The sequence below is a fragment of the Oncorhynchus nerka genome, linkage group LG13 (genome assembly GCF_034236695.1).
Source record: "Oncorhynchus nerka isolate Pitt River linkage group LG13, Oner_Uvic_2.0, whole genome shotgun sequence".
Classification (NCBI taxonomy): domain Eukaryota; kingdom Metazoa; phylum Chordata; class Actinopteri; order Salmoniformes; family Salmonidae; genus Oncorhynchus; species Oncorhynchus nerka.
In genome coordinates this window covers 50,316,131-50,331,799 of record NC_088408.1, presented here as the reverse complement: position 1 = coordinate 50,331,799, position 15,669 = coordinate 50,316,131, and positions in this window count along the sequence as shown.

Genomic DNA, 15,669 nt, shown 5'->3' with positions numbered 1-15,669 from the left:
TTTATTTGCACGGTACCCCCTGTATTTGATCGACTATCTGGGGTTGTCTGTTTTAATTTATTTTTCTCATTTATTTGAACAAGTGAGAGTGGAGGGAGGTGCTTTAGTAAGAGGTCTGCAGGTGAGGTGAGTGAACTGTGAGGATGCTCATTGCTCACATTTATGAAAGTGCTGCTATATGCAAAATGTGAATCTGCAATAAATGCGGTAAAATCTAATGGTAAGCAGCCACAACTGAACAGCACTGTGGCATGTTTAAAAAAAATGATGGACAGAAAAATACATCAGATCAGCTGTCTTATACTGTATCCCCATTTATGTAAATGGCAATCTCTTATGAGACAAAAGAGGATAGCAACATCTCCAAAGTAATGTTAAGGGGCCTTATTCTTCCCAAACTGTCTGTTTAGGACTACTACTATTAAGGCAAGAAGAATAGCTTCCAAAGTGCATCAACCGGTAAGCTATATCTTTGATCAAAGATGAGTTTTTAGAAGCTGTATGGTATGCATGATAGATGCATGTTAATTACCAATGGCCCTCGCTTAAACCCCTGCAGCACACCCCCCAGCCCCAGAAAGTAATTCAACTTCATCCCAAATGGCACCATATTCCCTGTTTTGTGCACTACATTTGACCAAAGCCTTTTTTTAAACATTTATTTAACCTTTATTTAACTAGGCAAGTCAGTTAAGAACAATTTCTTATTTACAATGACGGCCTACCCTGGTAACGTTGGGCCAATTGTGCACCACCCTATGGGACTCCCAATCACGGCCAGATGTGATACAGCCTGGATTTGAACCAGGGACTGTAGTGATGCCTCTTGCACTGAGATGCAGTGCCTTAGATCGTTGCGCCAATCGGGAACCTTTTGGACCCTGCTCAAAAGTAGTGCACTGTACAGGGAATAGGTAGGGTGACATTTGGAACACGCTTCCAGCCTCCCCTGATTCATGGTCAGTGAATTAACTTATTTTTCTTGTACCTTCTGAATCAATGGCAAAAGGCTAAAGGAGTCTTTTTGTCCCAGGACACAGATTAGGCATGAAAAATGACCCGCCGTGCACTGTGTGAAACTAGGCAAAGAAAAGTAAATTAGCTAACATAAAAACACGATTAGACAGAGCAATGAGTTTCTTTCAGTGCGGCATCGGGACAGGACGGGTCGGGAGGGACAGTGAAAACCTGTTGATATAGTGCTTTATTAGCCCTGCCAAACCTGCGTGTCACACTACTGTGTTGTTACTCATGAATACATGGCCAGTCATTAATGAGGTTTAAAATGCTAATGCAGGACGCACACATCTGAAAAACTTCATTAACTCTTTCCAGACAGGGCCTGGTGTGTGTGCGTTTGCGTGTATCTTAGAGAGGGCTAAATAAAGGGCAGGAGTGGCAGGGGGTGGGAGGGGAATAACACACGCCTTTTTCTCTTAAATATTACACACACTTACGCAGGCACACACACGTACACAGTATCGGTACAGTAAACACAGTCCAACATTGGTAATCAGCAGGTCTCCCTGTCTGTCTGTGGCTGTCTGTGTGTGGCTGTCTGTGTGTGGCTGTCTTTGTGTAGCTGTCTGTTAACCACAGTGTGCAATGGAGCAGAGCTAGTGCATTGCGAGGACCAGGCTGATGAGCACTGAGGAGCCTTAGGCTCTGTGAAATGGATTGCATTCATTTTTGGCTGAATTTCACCACAATTATGTTATATATGAGCCATGTGTGCACGACCAGAGTGAGAGGCCATGTGTATACCTGGTTCTAACATGCAGCCCTATTTTTTGACAAGTGTAGACCATTAAAATATGCATTGTGATCTGATTGAGAGATCCTGAGTGTAGGTTATTTCCCTGACATCTGGAATCAAGGACTCAAAACCCCAATCTTTAAGACAGAGATACATTTGACCCTAACAATTACAGAGGCATTTGTGTGAACAGTAACCTGGGGATGGTTTTCTGTAGTATTATAAATGTAAGAGTTCTAAACTTCCTGAAAAGCACAATGTCTTGAGTAAAAACCAAATTGGATTTATACCAAAACATTGCACGACTGATCATATTTACACCCTACACACCCTGATAGATAAACATGTCCACCAAAATAATATCAAAATACACGCTTGCTTTATCGACTTCCAAAAAGCATTTGATTCTATTTGGCATACAGGACTGTTCTACAAAGTTATTGAAAGTGGTGTAGGGGGTAAAACATATGACATAATTAAATCAATGTATACTGGCAATATGTGCAGTATTAAAATTGGCAATACACTAACTGTAAGGTATTTCCTCTTCTTCCTCCGAAGAGGAGAGGCGAAAAGGATCGGAGGACCAATATGCGGCGTGGTAAGTGTCCATGGTTCTTTTAATACGAAATAGTACACATGAACAACTGAATCAAAAAACAATAAACGTGGAATGAACGTAACCCAAAACAGTACCGTGTGGTGAAAAACACAGACACGGAAACAAACACCCACAAACACACAGTGAAACCCAGGCTACCTAAGTATGATTCTCAATCAGAGACAACTAATGACACCTGCCTCTGATTGAGAACCATACTAGGCCGAAACATAGAAATACCCAAATCATAGAAAACAAACATAGACTGCCCACCCCAACTCACGCCCTGACCATACTAAATAATGACAAAACAAAGGAAATAAAGGTCAGAACGTGACAGTACCGCCCCCCCCCCAAAGGTGCGGACTCCGGCCGCAAAACCTTAACATATAGGGGAGGGTCTGGGTGGGGGTCTGGCGCGGGACGCGGACCCCACTTCACCATCGTCTTAGTCCGCCTTATTGTCGGCCTCCGTGGCTTTCTAACCATGGCAACCCTTCTCAATGACCCCACTGGACAGAAGGGCAGCTCGGGACAAAGGGGCGGAAGCTCTGGCGCCTCTGGGCTGAGGGGCTCTGGCGCCTCTGGGCTGAGGGGCTCTTGCGCCTCTGGGCCTCTGGGCGCCGGACAGGCGGGAGACTCCGGCAGCGCCGGACAGGCGGGAGACTCCGGCAGCGCCGGACAGGCGGGACCACCTGTAGGGAGGAGACAGAGAGACAGCCTGGTGCGTGGGGCTGCCACAGGACCCACCAGGCTGGGGAGACCTCCAGGAGGCCTGGTATCAGGAGGAGGCACCTGAAGGACCGGGCTGTGGGGGAGCACTGGAGCTCTAGTGCGCAACCTTGGCACCACTCCCCCAGGCTGGATCACTACTCTAGCCCGGACCCTCCAGAGTGCAGGCACAGGTTGAACCGGGCTGTGGGTAAGCACGGGAGATCTAGTGCTTACTACGCGCACCTCTCCCTTAGGCTCCACTCCCACATTTGCCCGGCACGAGCGGAGCGCAGGCATAGGACGCACTGTACCCTCCCAGCGCCCCAGAGACACAGCACGCAGAGCCGGCGCAGGATACCCTGGCCCGAAACGGTGTACCGGCGACCAGACACGCTGAGCAGGCACCATACGCCCTGGTTGGATGCCTACACTCACATGACACTCTCGGGGGGCTGCCCTATAGCGCAACGGGCTATGGGCACGTACTGGCGGCACCGTGCGCTTAACCGCATAACACGGTGCCTGACCAGTAACGCGCTGCTTATAATAAGCACGAGGAGTGAGCTCAGGTCTGCTACCTGGCTTAGCCCCACACCTCGTGTCCCTCCCCAAAAACAATTTGGGGGCTGCCTCTCGTACCTGTCGCACTGCCGTGCTGCCTCCTCATATCGCCGCCGCTCAACTTTCGCTGCCTCCAGCTCTGCTTTGGGGCGGCGAAATTCCCCAGCCTGTGCCCAGGGTCCCTCTCCGTTCAATATCTCCTCCCATGTCCAGGAGTCCTGTGATGCTGGCAGTTGTTGTTGCTGCTGCTGCTGCTGTCGTCGCTGTCTTTTACCACGCCGCTTGGTCCTTGGTTGGTGGGTGTTTCTGTAAGGGATTTCCTCCTCTTCCTCCGAAGAGGAGAGGTGAAAAGGATCGGAGGACCAATATGCGGCGTGGTAAGTGTCCATGGTTCTTTTAATACGAAATAGTACGTATGAACAACTGAATCCAAAAACAATAAACGTGGAATGAACGTAACCCAAAACAGTACCGTGTGGTGAAAAACACAGACACGGAAACAAACACCCACAAACACACAGTGAAACCCAGGCTACCTAAGTATGATTCTCAATCAGAGACAACTAATGCCTCTGATTGAGAACCATATTAGGCCGAAACATAGAAATACCCAAATCATAGAAAAACAAACATAGACTGCCCACCCCAACTCACGCCCTGACCATTCTAAATAATGACAAAACAAAGGAAATAATGGTCAGAACGTGACAATAACAGAATTCTATAATCAGGGGTGGGGCTTTCGCCAGGGTTGCAATCTGAGCCCTGCACTCTTCAATATTTACATCAACGAATTGGCTACTTTTCTAGCCAAATCCTCATCCCCTGGTGTTAGTCTGCATAATTCAGAGGTTTAATGCCTACTCTTTGCATACGACCTATGACTGCTGTCAGCCTTAGCACATGGCCTACAGCAGAGCCTGGACCTGCTAGAGCAGTACTGCCAGACCTGGGCGCCGGCAGTAAACCCCCAAAAGACTAAAATAATGGTTTTCCAGAGAAGATCCAGATCTCAGGGAATTAGACCAAAGTTCTCAATTGGTAAAAAATATATAGAGTACTGCATACACTACAATTACTTATGTTTAAAAATAAGCTCAACAGGACACCTTAATGAGGCAGTGAATGAACTGAGAGAGAAAGCGACCCACTCTCATATCATTACCAAGCCCTGCAATGCCAAGAGCTGAGCAAAGAGAAGAGTTCGCTCATCCAGCTGGTCCTGGGGCTGAGTTTACAAACCTGTTCTACACACTGAAGCCTCAGGACCAGAACATCCAATCAATCAGAATAAAACAAATTACAAAAATCTACATTTGTTATTGGGAAACAAGCTAAATGCAGTGCTATCAGGCCCTAAATCGACAGTACACCGTGGCTAACTATTTGACCATGGTTACTGATCAAAACCTTAGAAAAACGGATAAACTCCGGTAGTAGTTGGAAAACCCTAAGAATCGCTGCACCTCCTTTACCGTGGTGGAAGTCGGCCAATTACGCACGGCTGCAATGCGGACACTCTCCATCTCCACACCTGACGTGGAAATGCGATACCCTAGGAAGGAGATGGACTGTTGTAAAAACAGGCATTTCTCAGCCTTGACGTACAGGTCATGCTTCAACAGGTGACCAAGCACCCTGCGCACCAGTGACACATGCTTGGCACGTGCAGCGGAGTATATCAACATGTCATCAAGATATACCACTACACCCTGCCCGTGCAGGTCCCTGAAAATCTCATCTACAAAAGCTTGGAAGACTGATGGCGCATTCATAAACCCGTACGGCATGACGAGTTACTCGTAGTGCCCAGAGGTGGTACTGAAAGCCTTCTTCCACTCGTCTCCCTCTCGGATACATACCAGATTGTAAGCGTTCCTGAGATCTAGTTTAGTGAAGAAGCGTGCCCCGTGCATTGACTCTATCGCTGTGGCTATGAGCGGTAGCTGGCAACTATACCTCACCGTGATCTGATTTAGACCCCGGTAGTCAATACACTGACGCAGACCTCCCTGCTTCTTCTTCACAAAAAAGAAACTCAAGGAGACGGGTGAAGTGGAGGACTGAATGTACCCCTGACGCAAGGATTCGGAGACATGTCGCCCCAATCGCCCCTTCGATGAGGTGGTAATTGAGTCGCCTTCTTTTTGTAAAAGGTGAGAGCCAAATCGGCATATTCAGGGGCAAAGCGCGCGGTGGAGACCTGGTCTAGACTCTCCACCATAGTAGCACCAACAGAAACCCCTAAACACCTACCTGAGCACTCTCGCGACCACCCTGTGAGAGTCCTCTGTGGCCAAGAAACAGTGGGGTTATGACAAGCTAACCAGGGTAGGCCCAGCACCATGGGAAATGCAGGAGAGTCAATAATGAAGACACATTTTCTCCGTGTGACCCCCCTGCGTCACCATACCCAAAGGAGCGGTGACCTCCCTAATTAACCCTGACCCTAATGGTCGACTATCTAAGGCGTGAACAGGGAAGGCTCTCTTTTATTTTTATTTTCAAGTTTCTACTCCACTAGCCAGCACCTCGTCTTAATAGGTGTGCGTTTCTTTTTCTTCTAGAGTGAACAGGGAAGGACACATCCACGGGAACAATGGGGGTCCCTAAACTATGAGCTAACGTTCTATCAATGAAATTCCCAGCAGCACCTGAATCTACGAGCGCCTTATGCTGGAAATGCGGGGAAAACTCAGGAAAAGTGACAGACACAAACATTTGTGCAACAGAGGACTCTGGGCGAGAATGGTGTCAGCTCACCTGGGAAGACGCCAGAGCGCCCTGCCTGCTGCCTTCCCAGAGGAACCAACCCGGCACCGAACAGCAGTGTGACCTCTGTGGTCACAGATGGTGCACGAGTGGAAAGCCCCTCCGGTCTCCCTGCGCACCGCCCTTCCCAGCTCCATGGTTATCGGAGAGGGGGTGTGGGAGGATGGAACCACCAGACCCCGATCTGGACGTCCGCGAGTAGCCAGCAGGTTGTCCAGCCGGATGGACAGGTCCACCAGCTGGTCGAAAATGAGGGTGGTGTCTCTGCAGGCCAGCACCCGACGGACGTCCTCACGCAGACTGCAGTGGTAGTGGTCGATCAGGGCCCTGTTGTTCTATCCCGCGCCGACAGCCAGGGACCAAAACTCCAGGGCAAACTCCTGTGCGCTCCTCATCTCCTGTCTCAGATGGTAGAGGCGCTCACCCGCCGGGAAAGGGGCACTCAAGAGAGACCCCGGTTGTGCTGGTAGAGGCGCTGGAAGAACTCCCGGTCTCTTACAGCGGTCCATAGACTGGACAACGCGATCCATGGCGGCGGCCAGATGGTATAGATTTACCGCATGATCCTGGACGCGCTCCTCCACCTCCTTGGCCAGGGTGCCTTCTCCTGCTGGAGGTCAGAGATTCTGTAACAGTGTGGTCAGAGATTCTGTAACAAAGTGTGTGTAGGTGGCAGGGAAGTCAGGCGCCGGAGAATTAAGCTTGGTATGAATGGAGTCGTTTAATAAACTTAATTAACAAAACTCCAAAACCAAAATACAATATAAATAAAAGTGGGTACAAGAACCTGTCGCGCACCAATACATAATACACGAACATACAAACAAACAATCTCCGACAAGGACATGATGGAAAACCTGGCTCCCTATAGAGGAAAGGCTGTGCAACCACTGCACCACAGCAGAACCTGGGACAGAGCTGCATTTCCTGACAAAAAAATTAAACAATTAGAGAGTGTAATTTCCCAAAATTTGAAGGGTTTCAATTATAAGGGCTTCAAAGACCTCTCTGATGAGAATAGGCTACCCGTCCTGTTGGGGGAGGACGCAGAGAGCTGTGGGTTGACAGCGCACTACATTGCTGCCTGCCATAAGATGAGGGACAGTGTCTGTCAGACCATTCAACCTGCACATGTCTTCTACTGTATGCTTATTGTTATTGTTCAATGTATGGTTATTTTGACCCTTGGTTATTGTTGTTACTGTTGTCCCGTTGACAATTTTGATTCTTATTATCTTAATATTGTAAATATCCAAAGGAAGCTTTGGCAATATGTACATTGTTACGTCATGCCAATAAAGCAAATTGAATTGAAAAAAATTGAGAGAGAGAAAGATACATACATACTCCTTTCCATGGCAACAACACACCTAGGTGTGGCAACCATTGGACAGCTTAGGTTAGGTTTCTTCAGACATTAGACTTTATAAACTCTGCATATTCCTGTCTACTGTTTGGCTGTGTGATGTCTCTCTGTGTTATTGGTGTGTGTGATAGGTAGACATCTGCTGATGTTGGGGACTCCAGCCATTGAGGAGGGGGCATTCTTATCTCAGGATACCTCCCAAATGGCACTCTATTCCCTACATAGTGTACTACTTTTGGCCAAAGCCCTATCGGCCTTGGTCAAAAGTAGGGCACTATATAGGGATTAGGGTGCCATTTGGGATACAACCTCAGATCTCTCTGGTCACTGGTCACAAGCAGTGAATCCATGAGGCAGCAACCAGTTTGTATACTCCCTATTGGGCCAGCTCTGCTCCTACAGCACACCACCCAACAATGAGTGCAGGTCCTTCTGTCTGTGTCGCACACCTGCCACACACACACACACACACACACACACCCAACCATTCACACACACAGACACGCACACGCACATGGAGAAAAAGAATGGCTGGTTTGATTAAGTCCCAAGCTCCCATTATTATGTTAGGTAGGTGGCGTAGAATTTCAATGATAATCCATAATGCATGAGCAGTTCTGTTGCCATGGCAACATACATTCAAGGTTTCCTGACTTCCAGAAGCATAATTGGGTGTATCTGGAGCGTCAAGGAAGTGCTGTTAAATTCTGCTCATGGAAGAGAAGCATCAATCAAACTGCTGCAGATTACAAGGTACTCATAATCAGATGAAATGCCTTAGAGAAAGAGGAGAGAGACAGTGTGTATATGTGTGTAGGGAGGGATAGAGACAGAGAGAGAGAGAGGTTACCTTGTGCACATAAAAAAAATGATGTCAAGAACATTTATTTGAATAAATAGATAAATTCAGCGACGGGTTAAAAACAGGCTAAGAGCTTAAAGGCTAAAACAAATATTAAAAGTAAGAGCATAAAATGTGCCACACAAATGCTCTCCTCTATCCTTCCAGCTCCTACAACTCCAACTCCTCTTTCCTTCCAACTCTCCTCTATCCTTCCAACTCCTACAGATGTCAGATCTTAACTTGAATTCTCTTCTGTCGCAGAGAATGTTCCTGCTGAATTAGGAGATTCAAATTAGCCTTCTGAGTCCCTGAAAAAGAGCCGGTCTCTTTCTCTCCAATGCAGGGGCAGTCAAGTCATTGGCATCAGGGCTCGCTATCAAAATCATTTTCTCCCTCGCTCGATCAAGTCCTATTATTGCAACATTCAAATGTATAAAAATGTATCTGAAATGCAGCCATAAACATCAACAACTGTCGTTTTGTATAGCTTAATAACACAAGCTAGATATTGGTCTCCACCAATGGCGTGTATTCATGGAAGCCAAGGGAAGCCAGTCTTCCCCAAATATTTGACCAATAAAAAAATACATTTTATCTTTCGTCTCTCTTTTTCAAAAATCATTTTCCTTCAATTCGCAAGTGGCTGAATCTCACCGAAGAAATCATCCAGGCAAGGGAATCAGCACCCCTTTGTCTCAATATGTGTAGCCCATGTATCTGACGCTGTTTGGAACAAAAGAGTATGGGACGTTGCCGCCATAGCATTTGATTTGATTGATGCCAGCAAGCATTTGGCCACCCCTGATAAAAAAAAATCTATAAAGAAATTTACCAATCAGCGTTGAGTTGAGCTCAACTGTGGGTTGTCCTGGTGCAGCAAAACGCTCCCCAAGGGAGGCCAGTTTGGATTTGGCTTCACATCAATCAAATCACATGATTATCAGAAAAACGTGTCTGTTTCTGGTCTGCTTGTGTTGATGACCTGCAGTAGCTAGCTTGCTAAATCAGCCCTTTGGATTTGTGGTTTTGACTTAATTCTCTGTACAGGCCAATGATTATGACTGCAATTCTGATCTAATCATAAATGTATACTGTATATTGTGCCACTTGCCAGAGACAATTTCAGTTGAGTATGTTGTCTAGATGTAGGCTCATGTTTACTAGCTAGCTAACTTAGCTAGTTCATTGTTGCCCATTCAAGAAAATTAGGCTAGCTAGAATTTTTGCTAGGTAGCCTATGAAAACAAAAACTAAAAGCATACAGAGCCATAGACCATTTGCCAACATGAAAGAAAGGAGGATGGCATTGGCATTCAACTAGTCTACAAGTAGGATGAGTCCCCCCCCCCACACACACACACACACACATAAATCAATACCATGGACAGCCACATTATATTTAGTAACATTGATTGGAATAAATAGTTTTCATTGTTTTAAACTAAGCATATATAGCCTTGTTGATTTGATGATGTTGAAGTTGAAATGGTGCTGGAATAATGGAGGCAGTGCTCATGTTGTCTTTGTGCTGACTTTGTGATAACTCGGTGGTTCTAAATCAGTAGAAAACTGTTGAAAACATTAACTTGCTTGGCCATGCTGCAGGTCATATAACTATTTGTTCCATGCAATATTTGCTATGTGGACTTCACCGGACAGATGTTGCTCTCCCCTTATTGTATATCACAGTGGCGTATGAACGAATGGGTTATAGAGCAAACAATGCAAATACCATTACATTGGCTGTAATATGGCTGTTTTACTGGCTTGGTTTGGCTTTCCCCAATGATTTTACCTAAGCATCGCTACTGGTCTCCAATAGGCTATAACTTTCAAGTGTCAAAGGTATGCAAAGGTCAACATTTTGATCAATCATGGCCTAGGGTGGTTTAGCGTTTAGGGCAGATGGGCATATATAGACCTACCGTGTCTGTGTGGGTTTGATTCCGGCCCCTGCCCTTTTGGCACAAACTATTCAATCCCCCCGATTGCCTTGTTTTATTTACATGTTTCAAATATGGAAAATACAGGAATATTTCACCCCCCTTCTTGACAAGAAGTGACCACGCCAGACACTTTTGGATAACATAAATAGGAAACAAATAACAATAGGATACACCAACATTAGTTTCCATTCATACAAAGTGTCAGGTAAATTGCCACAGTAGATTTGACGAGGTAAACTATAAAATACTTTATTTCTATTGTACAGAATGCTTGTCAAATAGATAAATTGCACTTGGTCTGTTCAAAAAAGACTACGTTGTTTCGGTTACAATACCAACCAGAGGATGCACATATCTTGAAAGACTTTGGTTGCAAGCAGAATTAAGGGTAAGACCGACATCATCTTTTAGGGAGAGGTCATTTAACTTTTATTTTACCAGAAAGGGCTCATTGAGATTTGAAATTTCGTTTCATGAGCGTCCTGGCTAAGATAGGCAGGACCAAGTCATTACAAAATTACAGACAGAGAACATGAAAAACTACAAGTAATCTAGTAAAAACCATAGAATTCACAAGAGTATAACACAATCATAAAACAGCAAATTAAAAACATTGACAGGTCAGGGAATCAGCCTCAAAATCCTTCATCAGTGATTTTTTTTTTAAACAATCGGGACAAGTTCTTCCAGTTTAAAAGTCTTTTGCAAGGCGTTACAAGCCGATGGCGCAAAGTACATAAAATCCCTTTTACCAAATTCAGTTCAGACATTTGGAACAGTTAGCAGGATAAAGTCCTGCGAACGAAGAGAGTAACCACCACATTTCTGAACAATAAAAATGCCCAAATAAAATGGTAGTAAACCCAAAATGCCTTTGTAAATGGTTGAATATGCAATTTAAAAGAGAGGACTTCATCAATTAGAATTCAAAGATATTTATATGAGGTTACCAAATCATGAAAGAAGTCCTGCTCATTAAAACTCTTCAAATTCCTCTAAAGCATGGGTTTGTCTTAGGAACCTTAGTATGTTTAACAGCAGCAACAGCACAATGGTCACTTAAACCATTACAAAAAACACTAACCACAGAATATTTATGTGGAACATTTGTCAACATTTGTGGGCGAGTGGGTGAGTTGCGTGAGATTCATAGAATTAACAAAACATTTTTAAATCATCAGACACCGGCTTTAACCAACACCAGTTGAGATCACCAATCAAGATCATTTCAATGTAAAGAAGTTTAGACATAAGGTGCATCAGAGAAGAAAATGCATCACCGAGAGCAGAGGGGGTGACCAATAATGGTTGCAATTGAGATTAGCTGCACGGGTGAATTTTGTGTGTATTGATGATTTAACGAGACACCAGCTGGCGATAATCTAGTGCCATTGATGGTTTCAAAAGTCCCCTTGTTATTTGATAATTTTTCAATAGGCTACCCGTTAGCCTATCCATTGTTACATAATGAAATGTGTGTTAAACGATAATAGGCTACTGTGTTTCCCTGGCTGAGTTGATGAGCTGGTTCGGGCCATCAGTTGATTGACAGATGTAGGCCTACTGTAGAACGATAAACTTTCCTTCAGTGTGGATGCTTATCCACATTTTATACTTAGGCTCAGTGGTGACCCGTCATTCAGGGTAGGTGGGGCAGAGCCTGTTAAGCATTTTTGTTGTTGCCTATTTCACATTTTATTTTGGCATTAATACGTGTCACATATCAGTTTGCAAACAATGTAAACCAATAAAAAATATGGTCTCTTTTTTGCTTTCTTGATTAAGGCAGCTCCAAAATGCAGGTATTTCAGCCTAGCTCAGTGCTTTCTGTGGGGGTGAGGCAGCCAGCGGAAAATACAGAGCTTGGGTGTTAAAATAGAAGTGCCCATCCAAGAAGGCTCAAGGTCAATGGCCACAGATGAAATGACATCAAATTACATTATAGTAGCTTTAATTGGACTGATCATTTCAACATCATACTTTAAAAATCTTAGCTAGCAAGCTAGCAGTCATCATCACAAATCAAGTAGACAATCTACTGGAAAATTTGTCGTTTGTCACCGTTATATTGCAATGAATGTATTGTTTTGTGTAATTGCTTTGCTGGCATGCATAAAAAAATGTTTTTGCACCACCAAGATTAAGATGCTAAAATCGTCACTGGTTAAACTGTGTATATTTTGTCAATATAGTTCTGGTCTTTGGTGTGGATTGAAAGCCTGTATTGTGTGGCTTAATATTTTATTTCATGAAGCTGTAAAGATGTTTATGTTTATCCTTTGTACACTCCATATTTTTCCTAACTTTTCTGTATCTAGAATTAAAACCATGTCTTACTGCCCCTTGTCTCCTGTTTCCAGGCCCACCCCTCTCCCCCGTCTCATAGACGGTCGACCAGCGTACATGATGAGACGTCTCCTGAAGGTTTGACCTCGTGGCAAGAGATTCCAGTACCTGGTTAACTGGGAGGGTTATGGCCCAGAGGAGAGGTGCTGGATCTTGCTAGGGACATCCTGGACCCAGGCCTCATCTCTGAGTTCCAGCGCGGCACCCCACTCAACCAAATATGGCGCCCAGGTAGGACACCAGGTGGCGTCCCTAGAGTGAGGGGTACTGTCATGCCCTGATGTGTTTCACCTGTCCTTGTGCTTGTCTCCACCCCCTCCAGGTGTCGGCCATTTTCCCCATCATCCCCTGGGTACTTATACCTGTCTTCTCTGTTTGTCTGTTGCCAGTTCGTTTTGTTTCATCAAGCCTACCAGCGTTTTCCCCTCTGTTCCTGTCTATTGACTGTTCCTGTTTTTGACCTTTTCTGCCCACCCTGACCATGAGCCTTACAGACGTCCTGCCATCCTTGACCTGTCGTTTGCCTGCCCCTGTTGCTGTAATAAATATTGTTACTTCAACACAGTCTGCATTTGGGTGTTACGTGATACATTCAAGCCTATCCAAAGACGATTTTTTTGAGCTGAGACTTTTCTTTGATGTGTAAATTATCTGACTATTATACTTCTTAAAAACTCTCAAAGAAAGGAAATTAACTTGTGGGCCCAGGCTGGTCATTAACTCATGAGGCTCGGAGCCAGAGCGCACTGCTTAGACCACTGCAGTACGGCAGTTCACAATGCTCTAGCAAGCACTTAGAATACTATGATACATAGGCCCGTCATTTTTTATGAATTTGTTTTAAGCCTTCCCCAGACCATAGCCCTAACCCAATTAATGCCTAAACTGTTCACATTTTAAGTTGTTTCTATTTTAACCCTGTAACCAAGCGAAATTAACCCTGTAACTATGCAGAATTAATGCATCAGTATTAGACGTTCATCCATGAGCAAGATTCAAACCCATGCCAACTCTGGCATATATGTGTGCTGAGGTCAGTGAATATAAGCACTGGACCACACAGGGACTGAGGAAACCAATAATTTATTCTGTCTATTGCTTGCCTTCAACATATAATAAAACAATTGATTAAAAAAAATGATTTCCCATAACAATAAAATAAATCTACCCCCTACAAATATGTACATTTATTATGTCAGATGCTCTGTAGCCTGCACGTAGCCTATAAGGTACAATGAAGGTATGGTGAATATTGTATCCAAACACCGCTTCCAGTTGCTATCCTTTGTACACTCCATATTTTTCCTAACTTTTCTGTATCTAGAATTAAAACCATGTCTTACTGCCCCTTGTCTCCTGTTTCCAGGCCCACCCCTCTCCCCCGTCTCATAGACGGTCGACCAGCGTACATGATGAAACGTCTCCTGAAGGTTTGACCTCGTGGCAAGAGATTCCAGTACCTGGTTAACTGGGTGGGCCATTTTTCCTCAGATATTCAAAAAGTAAAACCAAATGCATGCTTTTCAACCGTTCACTTCGCAACAAAGCCTCCTTCACTCACGCCGCAAAACTTACCCTAGTAAAACTGACTATCCTACCGATCCTCGGCTTCGGCAATGTCATCTACAAAATAGCTTCCAATACTCTACTCAGCAAACTGGATGCAGTTTATCACAGTGCAATCCGTTTTGTTACTAAAGCACCTTATACCACCCACCATTGCGACCTGTATGCTCTAGTCGGCAGGCCTTCGCTACATATTGGTCACCAGACCCACTGGCTCCAGGTCATCTACAAGTCCATGCTAGGTAAAGCTCCTTATCTCAGTAAACTGGTCACGATGGCAACACCCACCCGTAGCACGCGCTCCAGCAGGTGTATCTCACTGATCATCCCTAAAGCCAACACCTCTTTGGCCGCCTTTCCTTCCAGTTCTCTGCTGCCTGTGACTGGAACGAATTACAAAAATCGCTGAAGTTGGAGACTTTTATCTCCCTCACCAACTTTAAACATCTGCTATCTGAGCAGCTAACCGATCGCTGCAGCTGTACATAGTCCATCGGTAAATAGCCCACCCAATTTACCTACCTCATCCCCATACTTTTTATATTTATTTACTTTTCTGCTATTTTGCACACTAGTATCTCTACCTGCACATGGCTATCTGATAATTTATCACTCCAGTGTTAATCTGCTAAATTGTAATTATTCGCCTACCTCCTCATGCCTTTTGCACAGAATATATATAGACTTTTTTCCCCCTTTTTTTCTTTATTTTCTACTGTGTTATTGACTTGTTTATTGTTTACTCCATGTGTAACTCTGTGTTGTTGTCACACTGCTATTCTTTATCTTGTTCTCAACTACCCTACCTGGGTAAATAAAGGTGAAATAAAATTTAAAAAATAAAAACAATAACCTCCTTACCCAATCCTGATTTAACACACACATTATTCCCACTGATTTAATTACACACTTCTTCCAAGCAATGGTGGAATAAATGTTTGATTAAGGTATGATATTAAATATTATGGTGGTATGCAACACAAGCTCACAGAACGGGACCGCTGAGTGCTGAAATGCATAGCGCATAAAAATCATCTGTCCTCGGTTGTAACACTCACTACAGAGTTACAAACTTCCTCTCGGACAATAACTGCTTGTCGGGAGCTTCATTAAATAGATTTCCATGGCTGAGCAGCCGCACACAAGCCTAACACGGAACACAAACCGTCTGCGTGCGTGCGCCATCGTGCGCTATCA